The following is a 24,894-nucleotide window of genomic DNA, read 5'->3' on the forward strand; positions in this document are numbered from 1 at the left end:
GAATTCCGCCTCTGCCTACCAGCATCCATCAGTATTCATCTGGCTAGCATCCTGTCAGTGTGTGAGAGAGTGGAAGGCTGTTTGGAAACTGAAACATTATTTGCTGTGTGAGCAAGAAGGAGACAGCAAGGAGCCTGGGTGTGGCTTAGCTCAACTGTTCTGTACTAAAGCTGCTTGGTGCTGTGAAACTAAAACCAAAAGTCTTCTCCTCTGCTTGTGTTTTGCATTTGGAACAGATTTCTTTTCAGGTGGCGAGGGGGAGTAGAACCCCTTAGCATCAGAGGGTGTTAATAATAATATAGGAAATACTAGTGCTCTGATGCTCAGTTTGAAAAATCCTTTCTTAGTGAGCACTTAGAAGCCAAGAGGAACATATGTGACAAATTTCAAGTTTGTAGGCTTTACGGTTCTGGAAATTTTGTGATGACGCGTGAGTGGTATTTCACTTTTATATATATAGATAAGTAGATCCCAACTTACAACCATTCATTTAGGACCACCCAAAGTTACAACAGCACTGAAAAAAAGTCTTAAGACTTATGTTTTTCACACTTTTGACCGCTGCAACCTCCCTCGTGGTCACGTGATCGAATTTCGGACACGTGGCAGTTGGCACATAAAAAGAAAAACCCAAGAAAGTCCAGTTGCCTTTTGGAAAAGCACTTTCTGGAGACTACCCAAATCTTCTTTAGACAGCCTTAAGCAATGGAAAAAGACTGGCCACAGCATTGTTCATACAAGGAGGGTATTGGAGGGAAGAGACGAGGGGTGGGATTCTACCAGTTCACACCTATTCGCTGGAACCAGTTGTTAACATTCTAAGCAGTTTGGAGAAGCGGTTGTTAGAAGAAATTACTGGGCTAATCCTGTAAGGAAGGCAGGAAGGAAACATTCTGGTGTTGCTTACAGAAAATGCCTCTCCATTAACCCTTATTACATTCTTGGCAGGACTAGACTTCCTGTCTCAGGAACGTCTCTGGAGGTTTTCCCCCCTCCTTTGAAGATGCTTTGCTTGTGTGGAGTGACCATTCAAAGTTACAATGGCACTGAAAAAAGTGACTTATGACCATTTTTCACACTTATGGCTGTTGCAGCATCCCCACAGTCCTGAGAGGCCAGGCGAGGAGATGCGTGCCTCGATGTGAGTGATATTGAGTTGGCCACACCCATCCAATAACATGACCACCAAGCCACGCCCACCAACTAAGCCACGCCCATAGAACCGGTTGTTAAAAAATTTGAATCCCATCCCTGGAAGAGACACATAGCAAATTGAACCCCATCCTCGTATGGAGCTCCTGCTTCCTCAGTTTAGAGACACTCTGGAAATGACAGCATGTCAAATTGTGGTTTTGCAAAGGAATGTCATTGGGGACATAGCCTCCCAGCAGTGTGGTGTCAGCCACAGGAATTTGTTCCTGAGCCCACGTGGCTGCCTCCACCAAGGACATGGGGAATGCTGATCCCAGCTTTTTGCAAACTGCCAAATGTTCTGGATGTTTCTTGGCCTGAGAGTGGCACGACAAGGGAAAAATAGAGGAAGGAAGCCAGGTTGAGGGCAAAAGACAGAACAAATGAGTTACCGGTATTTTAATAAGGCGTATGATATAGTGTAGAATGGAGACTTTAAAAGGTTAAGAAGACAACATGATGCGCTTGTATCACTGTTTTTCGACCTCGGCAACTTTTAAGATGTGTGGACTTCAACTCCCAGCATGGCTGGCTGGGGAATTCTGGGAGTTGAAGTCCACAGGTCTTAAAGTTGCTAAGGTTGAAAAACACAAGCTATATCAATAGAGTTTAAAATTGTTCAGGCAATAGCCTTCCCCGTAACACTCCGTGATTGCGAAAACAAACTTGGAATCAGCAGGTTAGAAAGAATATCAACAAATTTCAACTGCCCAGAGCCCTTTGTGAGGGAAACGTAAAAAGTTTGATATATAAATAATTTCGATCCTTGATGCTGGGGAAGACTTTTCATAGCCAACGCTGCTTCCCCCCAACAATTATAGATTATAGAACAGAGTATAGAAAAAGCCAATCCAGAATTTTCATTCAAGATAGGGAGGAACAGAGTCCAATTATCATATTTTGCATAATTAGGGCAACCATCGGAACCCTGACACCATCATGTGGAGAGCTAGTTCCATTTAGTATAGTCACTAACAGCAACTTGATGGCGCTCACTCATTTACTCAATAGTATGGAGTGTACCTGGAGTATACTCAATAGTTGGAATTGGAAGATGCCAATGTCAAGTCACTCAATGCAGGTGTTCAATTAATACATTCTAGACCGATGACAATCCATATAAGAAGATCTGTGTGGAAGAAGTTGGAAAATGCCATCTCACACTAGTCCAACTAAAATGGACTCTACTGTCGGTCCTAAAGTTGGGAACAGAGGTGATGATATGAGAACCTGTCTCATTTCCAATAGCTACCAAACCATTTTTGTGTGATGAATAGAGGAGCTAGAAGATAATATAAGGCCTATAATAACATCCCTCTCTATGTCTTTAGCAGAGCTCATTGGAGAATACACAGAGAATACCATGACCCAGTCAACGTACATCTCCAGTTGATCAATAGAAGAACGCAACAAGCATTGTCCAATCAATGTTTGGTTCTCTGAACTTTTACGCAAGGCAAACAAATAAATTGCCATCCATCTCCCATAAGGTCAGTAGCTGTTTTTTTTTATATCTGTTTAGTCACTTGTCAGAACAAACAAACAAACTGAAATGTTACACAATGAGAAGCTTTCTAAGTGCAAAGACATTGTTCTGTGGCACTTAATATGCTCTGCGAAGAATAAATATATGGAGGGGTGGGCTTCAAACATTTTAGCAAAGGGTTCTCTGCCTGGTTGCTGGGTGGCCGTGACCATGATGGGCGTGGCCTAGTTGGCCTCTTGCAACAGGTGGGGGGGCAGCTTTTTGCCCTCCCCGGGCTCCAGAGGCTTTCTTTGAGCCTCCGGGAGAGCAAAAATGGCCTCCCCCGGGCTCCGGAGGTTCTCTGGAAGCCAAAAAAGGGGCCATTTCCATTCTTCCCGAATTTCCGGGAGGCCCGTTTTTCACCCTCCACATGTGCCGTGCACTTACCTGCATCCAAAACGGGCCGCGTGGGGACACCTGAGTCGTGTTCCTGGTTCCTATAGTCTGCATTCCCCCCCACCCTCTGGAACTCTATTCCTACTCCCACACCATTCAAAGGGTGTTCATCCCAAATTGTATAGCTAAAAGTCTGTAGAGATTCTCAGTCATCCAGGTCTTGGTTGTGCCAAAGGTGCTTTTTCAGGGGAGTGTGAGTTGTAGTCCCATCTCACCCATGAAAGCCAGCTGGGTGACTTTGGACCAATCACCAGGAAACAGTGAGTTCTAGTCCCGCCTTAGGCATGACAACCAGCTGGGTGACTTTGGGCCAATCATCAGGAAACAGTGAGTTCTAGTCCCGCCTTAGGCATGACAACCAGCTGGGTGACTTTTGGGCCAATCACCAGGAGACTGTGAGTTCTAGTCTTGCCATAGCTGTGAAAGCCAGTTGGGTGACTTCTGGGCCAGTTACTCTCTCTCAGAGAACCCACTTCACAGGGTTGTTGTTGTGAGAAAATAGGAGGAGGAAGGAATATTAGGTATGTTCATTGCTTTAACTTATTTATGAAAATAAAGGCAGGATGAATGTAAGTAAATGAATAATTAAAAACATTTAAAATACTTTATATGGATATAAGTGTGTATATCTTTTTAAAAACTCATACTATTTTTGGAATTGAAAAAAATACTGCACAGAAAAAGGATCAGTTATTAAATAGGTGACAAAATACGTACTAACCAATAAGCCATTCTATCAATGGATTTTCTGCTATTGAAGCCACAAGATACTAAATATTTGCTAATATCTTCTTGTCCTTTTACAGCTTGGGCTGGATCTGAAAACTCTACCTCTATTTTAGAAGTAATATTATTGTTTGGTTAGCCAAATGAGGGTGTTTCCTGTCATTCCTTTACTCATTGTGTTTGCTACAGTATAGAAGAACAGTGTGCAAAATTAGTGTTATACTACAGAGGAGCAATGTCAATCTGAACAATGAGCCATTAGCGACCAATCTAAATGCATGAATGGCATCCGTGGAGAAAATGTCAGTCACTTTGGGAAAGAGATTGCTTGGCAGTCTCCGAGCTAAGCTTTTATATTTAGATGTCAGGGCTCTGCGTAGAGGTAGGAGTTAACATCTCACTCTGTCAACATTTTCATAATTTCACATTTCAGCACATAAAGCTGCAAAGTGCAGTTTCCTGACAATTCTGGGTCAAGTGAACAGGCTGGTCAGCAGTTTAGCTCCAGAACTGATGCGAAATTGAGCTAGCTTAAGTACCTGTCTTATGTAACCAAAGGTTGGGAGGGCTTTTAAGGTGTAGCTGTGGCTGCCATCTTGACACTGGGTACTCTGTAAGATGGACCTCCAGACTCCCTCTGAGCATATCGAGTGAGGAGAGGAGAGGTTGCTACCCTGTCTTATTATATTTTTGCCACCAAAAAAGGCACTAGGTCTTATTTTCAGGGGGGATGCCATCTACTGACTCACCTCACTTGCACGCGTCGCCTCTGGCCTCCTTTTTGCTGTCAGAGGCCTTCAGGAACCTCTTCTGCAGCCTGCATGGCCAGCAAGGCTTTCCTGAAGGCCCCTGCAGCTGATAACAGAGCTCCAGCTGCCGAAGAAATGGGCCGGCAAGGCAGGAGTCGGGGTGTGCGAGGCCTGACTGCAACTGTCCAAAGGTAAGGAGTAGGGCAGCTCCACCCCCACATCCCCATCCTAGCTTAATTTTTATCTGTGCACCCTGGAGTGGATGGGGTCTTAATTAGGGCTTATTTTGGGGGTAGGGATTATATTGGGTGCTGTTAGGAATATAAGTCACCTAACAGGTATTTGGGTTAGAAATATATAAACCAGGATAAACATTTTAATACTGTCCCTTTAAGAGCATGCTAAAAACTGCAATTAGGTGTGGTTTCTCAAACGGCCATAAGATGGAGCCAGAAACCTGGTTTGTCTTAGTCTTAGTATCAGAAGAGAGTGTGTCTGAGTGAGTATCTCTGTTTCCTTCTGTTGGAAAGTATTGCCGTTCCTCCATTTTTCCTAATTGACTGATATTACTGGATTTAATGTAAGTCTGATACTGAACTGTTTTTGACACTGGAATTTGATATTTGGATTATCCCTGGATGAAAACTGACTGATTTTACCTGTGAATGATTTTTGGATTGCTTATTTTGGACTTTGCTTAAACCTTTCTGGAAGTAAAAACCTACATTTACTGTACAGTGTATCTGTGTGCTCTGTGTGTATTATTCCAACACTACTCTCTATACGTCTCCCTGTATGCGCTCATTCTCCTAACGGGGAATTACCTCAACAGGTGCATGTGTAAAAATCAAGCTAGGACTTACTTTCAGAGTAGGTCGTATTTTTTGGAAAAACACAGTAGATTAATTCTCATTAGTCTCTTAGCACTAGATTATGCTCGGAATAGGGCAACTCGCCACAGCCAATTCACCATGGCCAGCTCGCCACAGGACAACTCGCCATGGGAAAATTTAACAATTCAATTCAATTATTTAAAATAAATAAAAATATTTTAATTTTTGCCATTCACATTTCATTCTGTTCCCCCTTTTGCATCCTTTTTTTAACAATGATTTTATTCCACCATTTCTTTGACATTAGTGTAACCCTTGTCCTGCAGCCAATTACCCCACAGTAAACTGGCCGTGGCAAGTTGGCCATGGTGAATTGGCCGCAGCGAATTGTCATCGGTCCGATTATGCTCTAGCACAAGGTTTCTCATCCTTTTAAGATGTGTGGACTTCAACTCCCAGAATTCCCCAGTCAGCATGCTCTGGCAGGTGTTCCTGTTGTATTAACGAATCGATGGATGGTGCTGTAGCTTACTAATGCTGACGTCACATTTTCCAGTTTTGTACCATAAGGAAGGCTGAGAGCTGAAGAATTGATGCTTTTGAATTGTGTTGTTGGAGAAGCCTCTTGGGTTACAAGGAGATCCAATCAGTCAATCCTAAAGAAATCCTTCCCTGGCTCTTCTTTGGAAAGATGGTTCCTGCAGCTGAAGCTCAAATCCTTTGGCCACCTAATGAGAAGCGAGGACTCCTTGGGGAAGATCCTGATGTTGGGAAAGAAGGAAGGCAGAAGGAGAAGGGGGACGGCAGAGGTTGAGATGGTTAGCTAGGGTCATCGACCCAATGAACGTGATTTTGGCCAAATTCTAGGAGACAATGGAGGACAGTGGGGGGCCCTGGTGTGTTATGGTCCACGGGGTCACGAAGAATCAGCCACGACTTAGAAACTGAATAATAACAACACAAATACATGAATGAATGAATAAATAAAGAATAAACCTGCTTTTCTAACAAAATAAGAACATAAGATGGATACAAATCAAGTCCCGTGCTTTTATTTGAGACACAGATGACCAGGGTCAAATTATTATATTTCATTATGAGAAGATCCAAGCTCTCTGGAGAGGGCTTGGATGGTGGGAAGACTGGAAGGAAAGAGAAGAAGAGGACAACCAGTGGCAGGGTGGATTTTTTTTATTAGTACAATGACAATGAGTGCGCTGCTGGAAGACCTGAAAAGCCAGGTTGGCAACCAATCATCATGAAAAAACAAAAAACAAAACTCGTGGCTATGTGGTTGCTCAGAGTCACCCCCAAGTTAATGGGACATCATAAAGAGCCAGTTTGGTTCAGGGGTTAAGGCATTGAGGTGGAAAGTAGGAGATCACGAGTTCTAGTCCCATCTTAGCCATGAAAGCCAGCTGGGTGACTTTGGGCCAGTCACTCTTTCTCAGCCCAAACTACCTCACCAGGTGGTTGTTGAGGGGAAAATAAGGGGAGACCGGTGTGTTGGATACGTCACCTTGAGTTATTTATTTTCTTGATTACATTTTATGCCGTCCGAGACTTTTGATAATAGTAAATATTAATAAAGGATGCACAAAAATAAATAAATAAATAAAATAATCAGTCAATCAATCATTTTATTACAGTTTATTTTCCAGGATATATATATTCTCTCTCTTTCTCTCTCTCTCTCTTACCCTCCCTCCCCCCTCTTTCTCTCTCTTTCTCTCTCTCTCTCTCTCTCTCTCTCTTTCTCTCTCTTTCTCTCTTTCTCTCTCTCTCTCTCTCTCCCTCGCTCCCTCCCTCTGTCTCCCTCCCTCTCTCTTTCATTCTCTCTCCCTCTCTCCCTCCTTCCCCTTATCTCTCTCCCTCCCTCTCTCTTCCTCCCTCCCTCCCTCCCTCCCCTCTCTCTTCCTCTCTCCCTCCTCCCTCTCCCTCTCTATCTCTTCCTCCCTCTCTCCTTCTCTTTCTCTCTCTCTCCCCCTCACCCTCTCTCCTTCCCTCTCTCTCTGCAACACGTGTGTGTCATCCAACAAAAGGGGTTATTAGCTATACTACACAGCTTACCTAAATACTCAGTTTTCATATTCAGGAAAGAACTCTCAAATTTCTACAGCTAATAATTGGAAATTTGCTTTGGAAGTGGCATGCCTGAAGAGATTCTAAGGTACTCATCAGGTTAGAATTAGCATTAGTGAAGCATTACTTTTCCACAGTTACTGTAATATGGCATGAAAACTGCAGTTCTGTGGGTTGAATATAGGAAGAGGGGAACTATATAACACAGTTCTAAAGGGGAAAAATGATAACCTTTTTTTTAATAACTGCTATAAAGATTGGAAGCTGCTTTATTTTATTTTATTTCTCCTCTTTTTCTAGCACTTTTTCTTTTATCTGTTTCTGTTTTTCTTTTATACATTTGTTCTTGTTTAATTTTTAATTATGTAAAAACTTTCAAGACATGTTGTTTAAAACTCTGTGGTTCTGAATAGCACTTAATAAAATATTACCTGCCTTTGCCATTATATCTGACAATTCCTTTGCAAACTTTCTTTAAAAATTCAGGAAGAGGAGGTGGTGGGGGAGAAACGTACTGTCAATCTTGCAAGATTCTGTTGAAGTTATCCTTACAATAAAGTAGAAATGGTCTTCTGATGATCTGCCTGGTCTACTTTATGAGACTGATATCAATCTTGAAAGCCTGAAAGTGTATCAGATACACACAAATCTATAGTTCTTTGGGTATATAATATTGTATCCAGAGGTGGTATTCATCAGGTTCTGACCAGTTCTGGAGAACCGGTAGTGGAAATTTTGAGTAGTTCAGAGAATCGGCAAATACCACCTCTGACTGGCCCCGCCCCCGTCTATTCTCCGCCTCCCATTGAGTCTCAGCTGATTGGCTGGGTCTTCTTTGGTTGCCCTGCACAGGAGAACGGAGCTGGAAAGCAGGTTAGTGGGGTGGGGAGGGAATGGGGATTTTGCAATATCCTTCCCCTGCCATGCCTACCCAGCCATGCCCACCAAGCCATGCCCACAAAACTGGTAGTAAAATTTTTGAATCCCACCACTAATTGTATCTTAACCGTTCCCCGATCAATTGCAAGTATGGAATAGAGTATGGCTCCTCCTCCCCCCTCTCCTTCTCCTTCCTCCTCCTCCTCCTCTTCCTCCTCCTTCTCCCTGTCCCCCCCTCTCCTCCTCCTCCTCCTCCTCCTCCTCCTCCTCCTCCTCCTCCTGCTTCTCCTGCTCCTCCCATACACATCCCATGAGCTTTCATAGTCAGACTAAAGAAATTATGTTCCCTTTTAGCTCTCCCCGTGGTTTCCCAGCTCCTATTACCTTTTTTTAAAGATGAAGCAAAGTTGACTAGACCTCGGATTCTTCATAAAAGTGGGAAAACGACATCTAGCATCATTAGAGACAGACTCCTGAATGGTAAACCCCGCACACATTGTTGTCTTTACAGTTCGTTTTCAGAAGTTTGTTTCTGGATTATCTGGGAACTTTCTTTCTCCTCTCAAAATCATCTGATAAATAGGAATCAAAGAACCGTGTTGGTCCAATAGAAGGAAACACAAAACGGATGAAATATATGTTATCAATTTAGTGCAGCAAAGGGGGTTGCAATATCTTTTCCGAGACTGGCCTTCTTTAAAAACAAAAACAAAAAAAACCCACGCTAAATATGCTAGAAAATAAATAGGATTTTTATTCTTGGTGATGAAGGAATAAAATATATCCTCAGGGCACATGAGAATCAGCCAAAGCGTCTTAGATGTTGGTCACCGTTGATGATGCTTCTGTAACAGCATCAATGAGCTGGAAAGATCAGAAAGTTGTTGGCGGGAGGGAGGCTTCCTGTTATCTTTTAGCAACCCAAATTGCGATAAATTATTTGTGCCACGTAGAAAAACAAAACCTTCCCTTTTTTTCTTTCCCTTGGAAAAAAAAACAGAACGGGCTATTTATGGTAATTTCTTCCAAAAGAGAAAGGGATTTTGAAAACCTTCTCGAGGGTGGTACACACGATTCTTGCATTATTTAGTTCTGACATTTATGAATGAGAAATGAGAAGGACCTGAGGTGTGTGCATGTGTGTTTGTGTCTGTGTGCGTGTGTGAAATCTTCCCTTCCTGGCCTGTTCTTGCCTCCATTGAGTCCTTGGGGTGGGAGTGGGGGAAACCTACCATGAAACCCCCCAAATTCTCTTCACTAGTTTCTAACTAACACAAAGATGAGCGATGGAAAGTGTCCACTCTAGCAAGCCCTCAGCCAAATAACTTCCAAAATTATCGGTTGCGCTTGTTGATGATCTCTGGCAGAAGCAGGATGGGTTAGTGCCATGATGGCAAACCTCTGGCATGTGTGCCACAGGTGGCGTGCATAACCCACTCTGTGGGCACGCCAGCCGTCACCCCAGCCTGGCTCCACCACACGTGCGTACACGCCTCCCACCAGCCAGCTGGTTTTCAGGTCTCTGCTGGGCATGTGCGGAGGGCGGGGTGCATGTGGGGGACACATGTGCGCATGCGCAGGTGCTCGCATTGCATGGTTGGAAGAAATATCCTTCTGGGTTCAGTTCCAAGTGGGGGAAAAAAGACACTGGTGACTGCTTGGAAAGAGGATTTAATGGTGGACAGGATCACATGCCTTGGGTGAAGAAAGAGGGAAAAGGGGCAAGATGCTGGGAGTGCAATTGTTTTTATACTTTCTGTTGGGATTTGAATTTGAGCTTTTATTTTATTTATTTATTTGATTTGCCAATTGTTTACAAGATAATAAGTATAAGTGTATACATAGTTGTGAATACATGAAATGGGTACATATAAGAAAAATAAAAGAATAAGAGAAACAATAGGACAGGGAAGGTAGGCACGATGGTGCGCTTTATGCACGCCCCTACAGACCTCTTAGGAAAGGGGTGAGGTCAATAGTAGACAGTCTAAGGTTAAAGTTTTTGGGGTTTGGGGAAGAAACTACAGAGTCGGGTAGAGTATTCCAGACATTGACCACTCTATTGCTGAAGTCGTATTTCCTGCAATCAAGTTTGGTGCGGTTTACTTTGAGTTTGTATCTATTGTGTGCTCTTGTGTTGTTATGGTTGAAGCTGAAGTATTCATTGACAGGTAGGACATTGCAATGTATGATTTTATATACCATGCTTAAGCTTGTGTTCTGATTGGTTGTCAGACTCCCATGAGGCCATGCAGGGGCAACTCTGTAGGCTGTCCTGAGTCCCAGGCTTGGTTGAGCCTTGCTGGATGATGATGTAATGAACGGGCTTTAGGCAATTCCTATTATCGCTCTACCTGGAGATCTTTGTTGTGTAAAATAGACTAGCCTAGGCCAGAATAATGGTTCATTAGCAAAGGTGAGTGTCATGCCCCTGTTGGAGTCTGACTCTGAGGGAGAGATGGAACAGCTGACAGGGAGTGGGAGTGTGGCTCCAGTGGTTGTGGAGGAAACTGGAGAAGGGCACAGGTTGGATGGCCATTCAGAGGAAGACCCAGGCCCATCCCCTCTTCATCCTATGGCACACAGGGAGGAGCAGATAAGGGAGAAACATAAGTGGTGTGGTCTAGGGGGGAGGAAGGGGTCCTGATCCCCTTCATGGGCTGCAGCTGTGAAGACTGGTTAAAAGGACAAACTGTGCATGGCAAAGTTGCTGGAAGCAAAGCGTGCATTCTTGTCAGAGCTTATCTGTGTTTTGGCTCCCTCCCACCTATGGTTGCTGCGTTATCTAGTAGAAGTCTGCAATTAATCATCCTTGCTGCTGTAGTAATTCCTTCAGTGTGGTGTGTTGGTTTTTTTTATTATTTTGAATTAACTTTACTTTGTGTGTGGACCAGAGGTGGGTATTCAGCAGGTTCTGACCAGTTCTGGAGAACTGATAGCGGAAATTTTGAGTAATTCGAGAACCGGCAAATACAACCTCTGACTGGAGATTTTACAGTATCCTTCCCCTGCCACGCCCACCAAGCCACACCCACAGAACCAGTAGTAAAAGAAATTGAATCCCACCACTGGTGCGGACTGCATTTACTCCCCCCGTAAACTGTTTTCTTTAAGAGTTTGATATCCTGTTGAGGATAATTGGACATTGGGGCCAAGTTGGAGGCATTTGTGACTTGCTTATTCTTGTGTCATGCCCCGGGTCATCACCGAGGGGGTGGGGAGAGAAGTGAGTTTCTGCCTCTCTGAGTTTCTACTTTTCTTTTTAGGGGAAATATTCCACCTTTTTAATATTTCCTGGGATATTTCATTTTTCTAGGAGAGGGGTGGGTGCTTCCTACAGCATTTTGGGGGTCTGCACACCTGTATACACCCTCATGCCCCATTTTGGGCCTGGAAAGCCTCCTGCACCAATCTGGAAGCCAAAATGGGGCACAGGGGGCAGGGCACTTGCACGGGAGGCACTCCCATTGCATTTTGGGGTTGCACGGCTGCACATGCATACTTTGGGCCCTCGGCAGGGGTGGGATTCAAAAATTTTAACAACCAATTCTGGGGGCATGGCTTCTGGTGGGTGTGGCTTGGTGATCATGTGACTGGGTGGACATGGCTTGGTGGTCATGTTATTGGCTAGGTGTGGCCAACTCAACGTCACTCACATTGAGGCACGCATCTCCTCCCCTGGCCTCTCATGACTGTGGGGATGCTGCAACATTCATAAATGTGAAAAATGGTCATAAGTCACTTTTTTCAGTGCCATTGTAACTTTGAATGGTCACTCCACACAAGCAAAGTACCAGAAAAGGAGGGGGGGAAAACTCCAGAGAAGTTCCTGAGACAGGAAGTCTAGTCCTACCAAGAATGTAATAAGGGTTAACGGAGAGGCAGTTTCTGTAAGCAACACCAGAATGTTTCCTTCCTGCCTTCCTTACAGGATTAGGCCAGTATTTTCTTCTACCAACCGGTTCTCCGAACTGCTTAGAATGTTAACAACCGGTTCTAGCGAATAGGTGCGAACTGGTAGAATCCCCACCCCTGGCCCTCGACACCAAAAAGTTAGCCATCATTGGGTTAGTGCATCCCTCCTTGCTTTCCTTGAGCTCAGAGCAGCCTTCAATACCATTGACCATGGTATGTATTGCATTTGTCTGGCCGTGGGATTTGGGGTTGGGCAGTGGAGTCTTATGCTGTTTGGTTTTTTTTTTTTTACAATATAACAGAGTTAGAAGGGACCTTGGATCAGTGGTGGCATTCAAATTTGTTTACTACCGGTTCTGTGGGCATGGCTTTGTGGGCATGGCAGTGGAAGGATACTGTAATATCTCCAGTCAGAGGTGATATTTGCCGCTTCTCTGAACTGCCCAAAATTTCCGCAGAAGTGGTCAGAACCTGCTGAATACCAGCTCTGCCTTGGAGGTCTCCTTGTCCAACCCCTTGCTCAGGCAGGGAAGCATTTCAGGCAAATGGTTGTCCAATCTTTTCTTAAAAACTCTGGTGATTCCATTGAGATGGCAGAGACAGAGACCACAATTTAATCTTCCAGATGAACAGAAGAACAGAGTTGGAAGGGACCTTGGAGTTCTTCTAGACCAACCCCTTTCTCAAGCAGGAGACGCTATACCATTTCTGGCAAGTGGCTGTCCAATTTCTTCTTTGAAAACTCCAGTGATGGAACATCCACAATTTCTGGAGGTAAGTTGTTCCAGAGAGAGACAGAGAGGGAGGGAGGGAGGGAGGGAGGGAGGGAGCAATGGAGAGACGAGAGAGATAGTGAAAAGAGGGAGGGAGAGAGAGAAAGAGGGAGAGAGGAGAGAGAGAGAGAGGGAGTGAGGGGGAGAGAGGACAGATGGGGGAGAGGAGGAGAGATGGAGAAAGGGAGAGAGGAGAGAGGGAGAGAGGAGAGAGGGAGATAGAGAGAGGGAGAGAGGGAGTGAGAGGAGAGAGAGAGGGAGAGGGAAACAGGAAGAGAGAGGGAGAGGAAGAGAGGAAGAGAGGGAGGGGAGGGAGGGAAAGGGAGAGATGGCGAGTGGGAGAGAGGAGAGAGGGAGATAGGAGAGAGAGGGAGAGAGAGGGAGAGAGAGGGAGAGAGAGACAGGAAGAGAGGGGGAGAGGAGGAGAGGGAGAGAGCGATGGAGAGGGAGAGGGGGAGAGAGGGAGGGAGAGGGAGGGAAAGGGAGAGATGGAGAGTGGGAGAGAGGAGAGAGAGAGGGAGAGAGAAACAGGAAGAGAGAGGGAGAGGAAGAGAGGGAGGGAAAGGGAGAGATGGTGAGTGGGAGAGAGGAGGGGGAGAGAGGGAGATAGGAGAGAGAGGGAGAGAGAGGGAGAGAGGAGAGAGAGGGAGAGAGAGAGGGAGAAAGAGGCAGGAAGAGCGAGGGAGAGGAAGAGGGGGAGAGAGGGAGGGAGAGGGAGGGAAAGGAAGAGATGGAGAGTGGGAGAGAGGAGAGAGAGAGAGGGAGAGGAGAGATAGAGGGGGGAGAGAGAGGGAGAGAGAGACTTGTCCAAAGTTATCCAGAGAGCTTTTGTGGCTAACAATGGACTTGAACAAAGCACCTTTCCGACAGCATTGGAAACAGCAAAACCTTGTAGCAACTAATCAAACAGGAAAGCACCCGTATAAAAATAACAGCAATTATAGACTGCCATTGAAGGCTGCTATAAAACAACTTAAATGAATATATATTATTCACACCTTGATTATGAATTATTGAGATATCTGCTTCTGCTGGTAAGAGCTCTTTTGGGTTGCAAGCCAAGGTGTTTTTTTTTGTAACCATCGATGTCAAGACTTCATATATCACTCGCTGAAATTTAATATAAGCCCCATCAGTTGCTTTAAAAACATTGAGCAGGCTGCCTATTTCATGCTGTACTGGAGTGATGGAAGACCGCTGGGTCAGAGGCAGAATGCCTCTGCATGCAAATGGGGGTGGGGGTGGGGGAGCCCCCATCTTCCTGGTGTGCTCATGGACTTCCCAGAAGCATCAAATTATCCGATCTGGGAATCAAAGGTGAGTGCAAGGAACTTTTTAATCTCACATTAAAGGCTTCTTATGGGAAAACTCACAAATATAATTGGCATTTCACATTTGGCTTCCCTTGTGTGCTGGGATATGGAGAGGCAGTTTTAGGCGCTCTTTAGCAAGAGGATGTTGGGTGTTTCTTTGGAGAAATACCTTCTTGTCTAGATGTTCTTCCAAAATAAGTGAGGTAGGTACAGGGGTGGGATTCTACCAGTTTGGACCAGTTCTATAGAACTGGTTGTTACGATTCTGTGCAGTTTGGAGAACCGGCAAATCGCGCCACTGGCTGGCCCTGCCCCTCCTGTCGGGTTTCTGCTTTCTAGCTAATCTAAATCACTGTTGTACTGCTTTGCCTTCACCCAGGAGGCTTCCCTGAGGCCCAGTCAGGGGTGGTATTCAGGAGGTTGTGGGGTGGGGTGAGAGAAGTGGCCTGAGAACCTTCCTTAGGACTGAAGCTAACAATCAACTTCCCTTCCTAGATGTCTTAGTATACAAAAAACCCAATGTCTCCCTAGGACACACCATCTACCAGAAGAAAACACATACAAACCGCTATCTACACGCACTCTCACACCACCACCCAGCACAGATCAATTCCGTAGCCGAGACACTCATCTCCAGAACAAAATGCTTAGCCAACGAACAACACCTAAAAACCGAACTAGACACTCTCACTAACGTACTAACAGCCAATGGATTCCAAAGAAAGAAGATTACCCACCTAATCCAAAAAGAAACCCCAACCAAAATCCAAGACAGAGAACAAGAGAACAGCAAAGCCCTCCTCCCATATATAAAAGGCACTACAGACAAAATCAGCAAGATCCTCCAAAAACACAACATTAAAACAGCATTCTGCACAAACAGAAAAATATCCACCATCCTAAGAAACCCTAAAGACAAAATTGAGTTAGAAAACCAAGGAGTATACAAAATCCCTTGCACCTCCTGCCCCACCACATACATCGGACAAACTAACAGAAGAATAAGTGCACGCATTGAAGAACACAAGAACTCAATCAAAAAAGAAGAACCGACCTCTTCCCTGGTCCAACACCTCAAAGCCACATGACATGAGATTGACTTTAAAAATACCAGAACTATTGCCAAAACTGAACACTTCAACAACAGAATAATCAGAGAAGCCACAGAGATAGAAAAACGCCCTCACAGCATGAATAAACGAGATGACACCTCCCGCCTACCAGCCATTTGGAAACCCGCCCTCATGAACAGACGAGTACCTAACATGAAGAATGACACCAGACCCACACCCACGAGGGCCACACAAGATGCTACCACCACACTTCCACATAGAAAGCAGACTCACACCCACACAGAAGATGAGACAGGACCACGGACCAGAAGCCGCAACGTAGCTGCATCACTACCCACTTCAAACCCCTCCGACTCATACATCAAGCGAACTGACGCCCACCATGAAGATGCGGCATGACCACGAACGCAAAACCAAACAGCAGGATCACAGCTCACCAGCTCAAATCCCCCAGCAACTAAGACTAACCTGAGCACAACCAAGCCCCCACCTGAACAGAACAAACCCTCATCCAATCAGAACACAGCCAAACCCCCAACCAATGAGAACACACCCCAATCCAATCAGAACACAGCCAAGCCCCCACCCAATCAAGTCACACACCCACTAGCAGTTAAAAGGAAGAAGCAGCTGCAAGCTCACATTACTCTGAGAAGCCCAAAGCCGAAGACACAAGCCTGAAGATGATGAATGAGACTTCATCGAAACGTTGCCTAGATACTTCCAATTTTACGCGGGAGAAAACCCGAATAACCAAAGATCCACATACAAATACCCGCGAGAACCTCAGAAAATACATACATACATACATACATACATACATACATACATACATACATTTACAATATTTATATACAAGCCATGCCCAGCCAGTCACATGACCACCAAGTCACCCCCCCGTCAGCAAGCCACACCCACCCAGTCACATGGCCACCAAGCCACACCCATAAATTAGGCCATGCCCACAGAACTGGTTGTTAAGAAATTTGAATCACACCCCTGGGTAGGTAGCATTACACAAGTGTGCTCTCGGGTTCAGCTTATGGCCACTCACGCACACACTCACATCTCTGGAAAACTGCCACACTCAATCCCAAATCAACTGAACACCGACGCACGAAATGCTTCTTTAAAATACGGAGAGATCCAGTGAATTTAAAATAACAGCAATTTTTTACTGATATATTTGTTCTTACACACCAGGGGTCTTCAAACTTGACAGCTTTAAGACTTCTGGACTTCAACTCCCAGAATTCCTCCTCCAGTCATGTTGGTTCAGGAATTCTGGGAGCTGAAGTCCACCAGTCTTAAGCTTGCCAAGTTTGAACACCCTTGTTACTCTCTCTCTCTCTCTCTCTCTCTCTGTCATCCACACTTACCTAGCATCTACTGCTAGGCTGCCAGGCACTAGCCAGAGCGACGGAAGCTGTCAAGTCTGGGATCCAAAAATGACTCAAAGAGTGGGCAGACTTCAGGACCAGAGGTGGTTTTCAACAGGTTCTGACCAGTTCTGGAGAACCAGTAGCGAAAATTTTGAGTAGTTCGGAGAACCGGCAAATACCACCTCTGACTGGAGATTTGACAGTATCCTTCCCCTGCGACGCCTACCAAGCCATGCCCACAGAACTGGTAGTAAAAAAAAAAAAATTGAATCCCACCACTGTTCAGGACCTCCTTTATCCCCAAAAGTACTTGACTCAACTTTTGTCCTTTCGTTTCCTTGGGGACTTGGTTCCTTTCCCTGAGGGAGCTTTTCCTGGCTTTTGTGCCTTTACCACTTTTAGGTATGGTATCTTATGTCTGAGGCTTAGCCTCACAGTAGCTATAACCTAATAGTTCTTATCACATTTGGATTCCCACTTAATTTATCCAATCATTGTATTTATACCTCAGGAGCGGTGTGGGTGGCCTTGTGGTGAAGACCCTCGCCTCCCACTCAGAAGGTTGAGAGTTCAATCCTAGGTGGCAGTAGATGGTTCCCTCCTAGGACGCAAAGAAAAAAATGTCTGCTATGAACTCTGTGTAGGCTTCAGGAAGGGCATCTGGCTGGTAAAGGCTCTGCTCCATCCAGTCGCCCCAATTTTACCCTGAATAGGATCTAAGGGGTTGTAAAAAGGGAGGTTTTACTGTATTTATATCTTAGCTTTATTCAGGGAGCAAAAAGTGCTGGGTTCTTCCATCTTTCCCAATATCAGAGGCTTCTCCAAAAAGCTGGGTGTTTGTATGATGTTTCCAAAGTAAGATTATGTGGTCATTTGTGCTTGAGAGAGAATAACAAAATAATAGAGTGGGAAGGGACCTTGGAGGTCTTCTATTCCAACCCTCTGCTCAAGCAGGAGACCCTATACTTTTTCAAACAAATATCTTCTTAAAAACCTCCAGTGTTGGAGCCCCCACAATTTCTGGAGACAAGTCGTTCCACGGATTAATTGTTTTCAAAGTCAGGAAATTTCTCCTTAGTCCTAGGTTGCTTCTCTCCTTGATAAGTTTCCACCTGTTGCTTCGTGTCCTGCCTTCAAGTGTTTCGGAGAATAGATGGACGCACACACCCCTCTTCTTTGCGGCAGCCCCTCAAATATTGGATCCCTGCTATTGTGTCATCCCTACGTCTTCTTTTCATTAGAATTCTGGACTGAATTGTTTGATGAGCTATCAGTTTGGTTTTTGGGGGCCGCCCACTGTATTCTCAGCAATCAGGCTCCTAGGAGTATTAAAACATTAATTAATAAATCAGTTAATCCTTTTGTGGACATGTGCCCATCTGAACCCAAGCTCTCTTTTTTTTTTCCCCCTCAGAAGGAATATGCGTAAGATTGCTCAAAACACTGCATCTCCCGGAGCACAATTCACAGCTTCCACTTTAGGGATTAGGGAAGCCTTCACAATGAAGTCCTTTCATTTCTAATTAAAGCTTATCAGTTCGTTCAGGCACCCTCTGCTCAGCTTACTGGCAGCTCCTTCTAACGCTTGTGCTATTTTTACGGGCTTTCACTTTTGTGGACGGTTCTTTAAAATGTATTTTTATTTGATTGCAAATTGCAGTCATGAAGACATGAAAATGGGCACCTACCTTCTTAACCTAGGGTGGGTAAACTGACAGAAAGATCAACTGGCTTGAGCATGGAAAATATTGAACGCTGCCTTTTGCAAGAATCGTTTCTTTCTTTCCTCATTCAATGAAAGTGGCTGTATATTTGGTAGGGTGTTGTTGTGTCCTCGGAGATCCAACCTTTTCACCTGAATGATGAAGAATTCTAGCATTGAAAAAAATGCATTGGGGGCTGTCAAATCCAATCTCCTGTTTGATGCTGCAGTCTGAATTTAAGCATCCCAGACAGAGAGGCTCTTCAGTCTCCAGTTGGACCCATCCTGTGAAGGAGAGATCAACACTTCCCTCCATAATTGTTTCATTATCAACCTCCTGTTATTGGAGTAGAATCAGTAAAACATCTGGTGAAAGTCTTCCATGTGATCCTTCGAGTCCAATTACGTTCTCTTGAAAGCCAGGGACTGAGATCCAGAGGACAACTTCCTAGGAAACTTTGCTCCAGAGTAACTGCACAACATTTTGATATTGTTTCTGGGATCAGTATGTCCATAAAACTCTCTTGTTCTCCCAGAATCATAGACAGGGGTCTTTAAATCAGAAGCAACAACAAAGCTTTTTTGCAAAATAGAGATGGGACAGTGAGAAGTCAAGTCAAGTCAAGGGAAGGAAAGGGAAGGGAAGGGAAGGGAAGGAAAGGGAAGGAAAGGAAAGGAAAGGAAAGGAAAGGAACGGAAAGGAAAGGAAAGGAAAGGAAAGGAAAGGAAAGGAAAGGAAAGGAAAGGAAAGTGCAAGAGTCTGAAATGGGGAAAGGAAAGGAAAGGAAAGGAAAGGAAGGAAAGGAAAGGAAAGGAAAGGAAAGGAAAGTGAAATGGGAAAGGAAAGGAAAGGAAAGGAAAGAAGGAAAGAGTCTGAAATGGGGAAAGGAAAGGAAAGGAAAGAAAGGAAAGGAAGGAAAGGAAAGGAAAGGAAAGGAAGGGGAAGGGAAAGGAAAGGAAAGGAAAGGAAAGGAAGGAAAGGAAAGGAAAGGAAAGGAAAGGAAAGGAAAGGAAAGGAAAGGAAAGGAAAGGAAAGGAAAGGAAGGAGAGAGAGTTTGAAATGGGGAAACAAAGGAAAGGAAAGGAAAGAGAGAGAGTCTGAAACAGGGAAAGGAAAGGAAGGAGAGAGAGTCTGAAATGGGGAAAGGAAAGGGGGAACGAAGGAAAGGAAAGAAGGAAGGGAAGGGAAAGGAGGAAAGAAGGAAAGGAAAGGAAGGAGTGAGAATCTGAAATGGGGAAAGGAAAGGAAAGAAAAAAGAAAAAAAGAAAAAAAATCCAACACCGTCTAGGCTGCATCAGGGGTGGGATTCAAATTTTTTAACAACCGGTTTTGTGGGCGTGGCTTAGTTGGTGGGCATGGCTTGGTGGTCATGTGACTGGCTGGGTGTGGCCAACTCAACATCACTCACATCGAGGCACGCATCTCCTCCCCTGGCCTCTCATGACTGTAGGGATGCTGCAACAGTTGTAAGTGTGAAAAATGGTCATAGGTCACTTTTTTCAGTGCCATTGTAACTTTGAATGGTCACTCCACACAAGCAAAGTACCTTCAAAGGAGGGAAAAAAAACTCCAGAGAAGTTCCAGAGATAGGAAGTCTAGTCCTGCCAAGAATGTAATAAGGATTAATGGAGAGGCAGTTTCTGTAGGCAACACCAGAATGTTTCCTTCCTGCCTTCCTTACTGAATTAGGCCAGTAATTTCTTCTAACAACCGGTTCTCTGAACTGCTTAGAATGTTAACAACCAGTTCTAGCGAATAGGTGCAAACTGGTAGAATCCCACCCCTGGGCTGCATTAACACAGAGATAGACTCAAGATCACATAAAGTGTCAGTATCACTTTATAATGCCTTGGTAAGACCACACTTGAAATATCACATCTAGTTTTGATAACCACAATATTAAAAACATATTGAGACTCCAGAAAGAGTGCAGAGAAGAGCAACAAAGATGATTAGGGGCCAGCAAACAAAATATGAAGAAGCATTGCAGAAATTGGATATGTCTAGTTTAATGAAAAGAAGGACTCAGGGTGACATGATAACAATGTTCAGTATCTCAGGGGGTTGCCACAAAGAAGAAGGCGTCAATCTATTCTCTAAAGCACCAGAAGCCAGGACCAGAAGCAACAGATGGAAACTAATTGAGAAAACCAACCTAGAACTAAGGAGAAATTTCTTGACATTGAGAAAAATTAATCAATGGAATGATTTGCCTCTAGAAGTTGAGAGTGGTCCATCACTGGAGATTTTTTAAGAAGAGATGGCACAACCATTTGTGTGAAATGCTTCAGAAGGGGGTTGGATTAGAAGACCTCCAAGGTCCCTCCTAACTCTGTTACTCTGTTAAAATCTGATTCTCTGGAATAACCAGTAGAAAGAGTTGGGTCTTTTAGAAGGGTTCCATCTAATTTGGTGTTGGTGTCATGGGAACGGGCTGGGCTGGGGCATGGCCAGGAGTTGATGTAATCTGCTTCCCATCTGCCTGGTGATAGACTGATGCGACATTCTGCATCTGTCTTCTTCTCCGAGTTTTGGAATTTCCTTCGGAATTTTGCTGAAAGATGCTGATGTTGATTTTTCTTCCTTTCCCTTGCTCCATTTTTCTCCCACCTCCCTGGCTGCACAAATTTCCTGACCTGAAAGAGTCCTGTGGGAGGAATTCTATTCATTAATTTGGAATTTAATTGAAGCATAAGAGCTAAGGAAGCTGTAGGTGGCTAGAGAAATGATTGTACAACGAGGAGACAGGATGCGTTCATACACTCCTGGGTATCTTGTCACTAATGAAGTGCTAGAATCTTTCACTTCTATCCATGGAAATATCCCAGGCATTTCTTCTCTGAAAAATTGAACAAACAAACCTGAAATAATTTCTTTTCCATGAAATTGAGAAGAATGATTGGAAGAAAAAAAAACACAGACGAAAATTACAGCATGGGACTCCTATATAACAACACGAAGCCCGTTAATGCTAACCAGAGATAGTCAAACCATACGTGCGTCCATGTTGCATCTCTACACTAAGAGTAGTCTTGGGAATCACAGAAGCAATCAAGGGAGTAAAACAGAAAAAAGATATAACCAATGAGATTTCGTTGTTCAGCCAGTTTAGTGTAGTGGTTAAGGCAGCAGGTTGGAAACCAAGAGACTGTGAGTTCTAGTCCCGCCTTAAGCATGAAAGCCAGCTGGGTGACTTTGAGCCAATCACCAGGAGACTTTGAGTTCTAATCCTACCTTAGCCATGGAAACTATCTGGCTGACTTTAGGTCAACCTACCTCATAGGGTTGTTGGATGGGAGGAGGAAAAGTATTAGATATCTTCACTGACTTGAGTTTCTTCTGAAGTAATAAAGGTGAGATAAACTCACCCACGTCAAACTGTAGATCACATCATGACTGGCTGTAAACTGAGGGCATATTCTGGCCTAGTATCTGATTTTTTTAAAAAAATATATATATAAACGATGCTGCACTTCAATGGTTACATGGCCTAACATTGATATTTGAACACAGATTTTCCTAACGTTTATATTTTATTGTGTTTACTAATCTAGGTGAAATAATATGTATTGCTAATCCATGTATGGCATGCTCTATGCTAAATAAATATATAATAAAGATAAAAATAAACAAAGATAAAAATAAATAAATGAAATGATACTCAGAAGCCTCCAAATCCTGAAAAAAGGAGAGAAGGGAAAAAATGGAACGGAAAAGGATTCCACCACTTTTAAACTGGGTTTTACTTTCGATCAAACCAGAGGCGTATTCAGCAGATTCTGGAGAACCAGTAGCAGAAATTTTGAGTAGTTCAGAGAACCGGCAAATTATCACCTCTGACTGGCCCTGCCAACCCCATCTCTTCTCTGCCTCCCATTGAGTCCCAGCTGATCGGCTGGGTCTCCTTTGATTGCCCTGCACAGGAGAACGGAGCTGCAAAGCAGGTTAGTGGGGTGGGGAGGGAACGGGGATTTTGCAATATCTTTCCCCTGCCATGCCCACCAAGCCACGCCCACCAAACCATGCCACACCCACCAAGCCACGCTCACAGAACCAGTGGTAAAAAAAAACCGAATCCCACCACTGGGTCAAACCCACCAAAGGTGGCTATTCCATACCTCCCACTCTATCCTACCACATCTCGCTTTGCTTTGAAAAGCTGTCAATCTCTGGAATCAGTTTACCTCTGGGGAACCTGGCCATTAATTTAAACCGATTACAGAAATCTGAACTAAGCCGTGCTTAGATCTCCTGACCATTTCTTTGGGTCTCGCTCTCTCTTTTGTTTACATTTTTTTGGGGGGGGGGTTCCTTTGGAAAGAAGGCCCCATTTTACCGATTCCTGAAGTTGGCAGATATATGATGGGCTCCGGGTTTGCTTTTTCTGGTGGAACATCGATGACGCCCGTGCTTCTCCCGTTCCACTCAGATCACTTTTCAGAGCTACCAAGAGTTAGAGACAGATGATGGGTGGTTTCAGGTACGGCCATCAAAGGCTGGAGGCTCAATCAAGTTTGACATCATCTTCCATCGAAATCAACCTGAAGGCAAGGAAGTTTGGTTTTGATTATCAGCCCTTGGGTGGGTGGGGGTGTGTGTGCCCCTAACTTCTATTGGAGCTGGACAGCTACTTTACCTGAGCTGCAGAAACCACAGATGGTAATTATAACGATAAGTGCTTACAGATTTCCTAACAACAAATATAATTTGTTTTCTCCATGCCTTGTTAGAAGGGGGATTTTGTTCTGGTAACTGGGTGGCTTGTGAATCAGAGGCTAACCTTTCACCTCTCCTGTCCCCAGCTTGACTGGAGCCTCCCACCACCACCAAAAACATAGTGATTAGACACTAATCTGACAAGAAGGGGGGAAATGAAAGATGCTGAGGCAGGGCAGTTGTGCTCCCACTTTTCAATTTCGCTAGCAAAGTGGGCGGGGAACAAAAATCTTCGAATGGAAAGGCAACAGGAGCTGTAGCCCTCCTAATAAAGAAGGATTTCTCTTGAGAATACTCAAAACCCCACCCTTCCATAGTATTTCCTGAGGGACCCAGTGGCTGAGTGGCTAAGACGCTGAGCTTGTGGATCAGAAAGGTCGGCAGTTCAGCGGTTCGAATCCCTAGCGCCACGTAACGGAGTGAGCTCCCGTTACTTGTCCCAGCTTCTGCCAACCTAGCAGTTCGAAAGCATGTAAAAAATGCAAGTAGAAAAATAGAGACCCCTTTGGTGGGAAGGGAACAGCGTTCTGTGCGCCTTCGGCGTTTAGTCATGCCGGCCACATGACCATGGAGATGTCTTCAGACAGCACTGGCTCTTTGGCTTTGTAACGGAGATGAGCACCGCCCCCTAGAGTCGGGAACGACTAGATAGCACATATGTGCGAGGGGAACTTTTACCTTTACCTTTAATATTTCCTTGAGAAAAACAGGTAGGTGGACTCTGTTAGGGATAACATTGTTTTACCCTAACTGTTTTGAGTAAAGATAATAAAATGATGAATCATGGTTTGTCACATAAAGTGTATGTGACTTTAAGCTAAAGGAATGTAATTAAGGGTGCAGCTGTAAAAGTACTATATAAGCAGCAAGGCACTCTCTGGCTCTTACTGGCTGGCTTATTGAAGACTGCATTCTTGCTGGATCGGGAGGAGAAGAAGTGTTGGATTACTTTGAAGATATTTCTCAACGGAGAGAAGATAAGTTTTGGACAGATTTATTATATGTGTACTGACACTGGCTATTCGACACGGACTTTGCAATTAGAGTATCCTCGACATTTGACTATGCTATAATTCTTAAATGGAATAAACAATATTTTTGATAGCACAAGCGTATCTGTATTTTTACTGCGTGTTAACTAGAAAACCTATCTCACACATTTACCTGTCTTCCTATCTGACTTCGCTGTACATTCTGTTTAGTTTGTTTTCCTTAACACCCGTTGGGGAATCCAGGCTTAACAGACTCCTAGACAGAAGCCTTATGCAGGTAGTTCTTGACTTGCAACAGGTTACTTAGTGACTGCTCAAAGTTATGACAGATCTCCCCAGAGGTGCTTACTTATCAACTGATCCTGAAGTTCTAGATAACTGTTCCCCCCCCCTGCAGTCATATGACTACAGTTAGGGGCCTTGGCAAAAGGCCAGCACTTACAGCTGTTTGCACCAACCTATGATCACATGACTGCAACGTTTTTGCAGAAAAGTGGCATTTTCAGGTAGTCCTCAACTTGCAACACTTCATTTAGTGACCGTTCAAAGCTACAATGGCACTGAGAAAAGTGATTTTCACACTTACCATCATTGCAGCATCCCCATGGTCACGTGATGTACATTCAGACGCTTGGCAACTGACTCA

The 24,894-nt window shown here is 44.3% G+C and overlaps 1 long non-coding RNA gene across 1 annotated transcript in view; it reads left to right on the forward strand.

Annotated features, from left to right (window-relative positions):
* The window catches only part of LOC148130982 (uncharacterized), a 50,878-nt gene extending 37,891 nt beyond the window's left edge, over positions 1-12,987 (forward strand). Inside the window, exons 2-3 of the long non-coding RNA XR_015749134.1 lie at positions 2,523-2,681; positions 12,922-12,987. This is a non-coding gene — a long non-coding RNA (uncharacterized LOC148130982). The remainder of the gene's footprint in view (positions 1-2,522; positions 2,682-12,921) is intronic.
* Positions 12,988-24,894: the final 11,907 nt, after the last annotated feature.

The sequence above is a fragment of the Notechis scutatus genome, chromosome 4 (assembly GCF_049901735.1).
Source record: "Notechis scutatus isolate UNSWTSFEM ecotype Mainland chromosome 4, rNotScu1.2, whole genome shotgun sequence".
Taxonomy (NCBI): Eukaryota; Metazoa; Chordata; class Lepidosauria; order Squamata; family Elapidae; genus Notechis; species Notechis scutatus.